The 3,675-nt window shown below is 45.9% G+C and overlaps 1 long non-coding RNA gene across 1 annotated transcript; it reads left to right on the top strand.

Annotated features, from left to right (window-relative positions):
- Nucleotides 1-447: 447 nt before the first annotated feature.
- LOC122897204 lies at nt 448-1,757 on the top strand. Its single transcript, XR_006382492.1, has 2 exons — nt 448-633; nt 1,101-1,757. It is a non-coding gene; the product is annotated as an uncharacterized LOC122897204 (long non-coding RNA).
- Nucleotides 1,758-3,675: the final 1,918 nt, after the last annotated feature.

Here is a 3,675-nt window from a genome sequence, read left to right as displayed (position 1 = left end):
TCAAATAGATACATAAATACATGAAAGGAACAAAGAGTCCAATCCATGCAGGCAGGCTAGAAGCCATAAATGGTATGAGGTAGGGTGTCCTGGGGCAATGAGGTCACTGGGATAGGAAACAGGAATCAAGTAGCTAAATAGGCAGATTGTATCCAGGGGTGTGGTTCTCACAGACTATTTGGCTATTGGACTAAAGACAGGAAAGGCAAATTTGATTGGCCTCGAAATTTATGACTAAAAGTTGAGAGGGAAAAAAACAAAACAAAACCGGGGCTGTGGTCAGAAATCATGTGAGAGAGTGTTCCCTGAAAACAGAAAACCTGATTTACACAATGTAGCAAGGGCCAGGTGAAAGAGATGGTTGGCGCCATCTTGCCGGGGCTGTTGCCTGTGAGTGTGGTGATTGTATTCCAGGACTGTTTGGTGGTCAGGAGGAAGTATGCCGGCCCCTTAAGATGCCATCCTGGCCATCTGACACAGCTGTTCCAGGAGGTGACACAGGCCACTGCGTCCCTTTTGACATAGGGACTCACAAATCCCTGAAAATCTCGCTCTGTCCTGGGTTGCAGTGGCCAGGAAGGGTTGACATCGTGCCACTGACACCACCACTGCCTCTCCCTTACTGAAATGAAGGTACGGCCGTTCACTAATCTCCGTAAGTCCCTCTCAGCTTTGTGTCCTGTCCACAGTCTCACCTCCCTCTCTCCTACCCCCTTGCCATCAAAAGTAGCTCTAGGGTTTCCAGGGGTGCTGTGTAATGAGATAGTGCCTGCCACCAGGCTGGCCATGGACTCCAGTACTGCCCTTGTGTTGCTGAGGAACAGATTTGCTTCTCAGGAAGGAAAACTCAAGAAACACCCCTGGATATCCATAATAATCAATTAGTGATAACCTTGGACCTTGAATCAAGTCTTAATTCCTCCATCTACTGTTTCTGTACAGGGTCTCTCTCCCTCTCCCTCCCTCCCTCTTTTTCTTTTTCGAATATTAAATGAAGAGGCATACTCAACTTGTAGAGTTATTCTGAGACGAATGATGGAGTGGGAAACCTAATTTAGAAAAGCTACTCAGTTTATGAAAACTATGCTTTTATTTCCTAGTAATCAGTAGCGGCATAAAGAAAGGAGGAGCTGCTCCCTGCTGCCCCCTGCAGCCCAACGTCAAGTCCGAAGGCCTGCATGATTCCGGAACACTAGACCAGGGACCAAGAGACAATTCAGGCTCCTTGTCCAGAAAAACAAAACAAAACAACACCACCGCAACAAAAAGTGACCAACTGAAAGTGAAACCGACACATCAACAGACGTTTGATCATCCTACCCTAAAGAAACTCTGGCTAATTTGAGTGAGTTCTGAGTCTGTTTTGCAGTAGGTGACCAAGCAGGGATGAGACTAGCTAAGACTGGAGCTAACGGAGAAGAATTCTTGCAGCTGCGTGGAGGGGACCAAGAGTGAACGAGAGTAACCTCTGTGACAACACACCCCGAGATCTCTCCCCGTTCATCATGCTTCTGCCACCATTTTCTGAATGTGTGTCCCATGAAGAGGCATGACTCTCGAATGCACATGCTCAGAAAGGAGGACACCTCCCTTTGTCCCTGTGTGCAATCAGGATATTCCATTCAACCTTACATACGCCTTGGCACCCTGACCTGCTATACAACGAACCCCAGCCGTTTGGGAAGGTGGATTTGAGAAATGTTTTCCTGTCTCCTTGCTTGACGCCCTGCAATAAAATCCATTTTGCCCTCCTCAAAGCTGGTGTCAGTGCTTGGCTTGCTTGGCCTCTGGGGAAGGACCCCTGTCTGATAACAAAGGCGGCATTGTCTGGTAAATGAGTGGAACCTGAAGAATGCTGGGTGGGTCCTGTCAACAGAATTCACAGATAAAATCGGCTAGCTATAGGGCAACTGGAGGCCAAAGTTGGCCCTTCAAACGTGTGCATGGTAAGGAAGAACGGAGGTCTGGAGTAGCAACACTCCTCCTGGGTAGGTTTTGGGGACTCAGAACTTCTAATACTTCAAGAGACAGGCAAGACAGTACAGTGAATCCCAGTAGACAGTGTCCATTCCTAAAAGGAAGAATTTCACTTCTCACTTCTAATGTCCCTGGCGTTCCAGGGGATTGTGTTACACACAGTATGGACAGGCAGACCCTCCCCCCACCCCACCCATACAGCAGACCTGAGACTAAGAAGAGAGGGCTCCTATTATAGGGTTGGATGTTATTTTGCCATCCTACTTAAGACATGCTCTTATCTGAGCGTACAGACCCTGGTTTATTTTGCCAAGGGTGTTTGTGGGTATTATAAGAGCTCCCCTTTTGGGTACCCCACCTTCCATGTGGCATCATCTCTTTACCCTCAGTGGGGTTTACATTCCATCTAGTATCTGCTTTATCTCCTCTTTGTCTTCCTAATTTTTACATGCAATAGATAACCTCGTGAAATTTTTCATCCAATATCCCGTGTCCATTGATAGCCTACTCAGAGGTGTGCCCATATGTGGCTAAGCCCTAGGTATAGAAGAGTGAGTAATGCGGGGTGCCTTCTTACAAGGCACTCATCTTTTTTTTTAAGATTTTATTTATTTATTAGAGAGAGAGAGAGAGACAGAGCACAAGCAGGGGAAGCAGCAGGCAGAAGCAGAGGGAGAAGCAGGCCCCCTACTGAGTAAGGAGTCAGGACCCTGGGATCATGACCTGAGCAGAAAGCAGACACTTAACCACCTGAGCCACCCAGGTGCCCCACAAGACACTCATCCTAGTGAGAGTTACTGTTACATTGAAACTGATCGCTAAAAAAAAAAAAAAAAAAAGTTAGTAGTAATTGGAATGACAGAGATTCCATGGAGTAATACAGCGGCTGGCATATATGAGAGGAGTTCCATGATTATTTGTTGGGTGAATGGATCGATAACAATACATCCAGGGCATTATGGGAAGACAGAGAAGGGTTCTAAGTTATCCTCAGGGGAGTGGTGGAATCTGCACAACTGAAGGGAACACACTTGGGGCTAAGGTTGGAAGCTTCTGATACATTAAGTTTCCAAGAAAATTCTGGGAATGCTCATTTAATATTGTTCGTGAGTAAGGGTAAGGAAATAATCATTCTGTGAACTGCTGAGCTTGGATCACCTGGGACTCGACTGCCCCACACCAGTCAGGTGTGTGTGTGTGTGTGTGTGTGTGTGTGTGTAGATGTTTAAGAGAGAAGGTGCCACCACTCTGGAAAACAGCATGGAGGTTCCTCAAAAAGTTGAAAATAGAGCTACCCTATGACCCAGCAATTTCACTACTGGGTATTTACCCTAAAGATGCAAATGTAGTGATCCGAAGGGGCACGTGCACCCGACTGTTTATAGCAGCAATGTCCACAATAGCCAGACTATAGAAAGAGCCTAGATGTCCAACAACAGATGAATGGATAAAGAAGATGTGAGATATATATATATATATATATATATATATATACACACACACACACATACACACAATGGAATACTGTGCAGCCATCAAAAGAAATGAAATCTTGCCTTTTGCGATGACGTGGATGGAACTAGAGGGTTTTATGCTTAGCGAAATAAGTCAATCAGAGAAAGACAACTATCATATGATCTCCCTGATATGAGGAAGGGGAGATGCAATGTGGGGGGCTTGGGGGGTATGAAAAGAATA

Source organism: Neovison vison, chromosome X (assembly GCF_020171115.1).
Source record: "Neovison vison isolate M4711 chromosome X, ASM_NN_V1, whole genome shotgun sequence".
Taxonomy (NCBI): domain Eukaryota; kingdom Metazoa; phylum Chordata; class Mammalia; order Carnivora; family Mustelidae; genus Neogale; species Neogale vison.
Note: the sequence above shows the minus strand (reverse complement) of the source record. Positions and strands in the feature narration are given on the sequence as shown.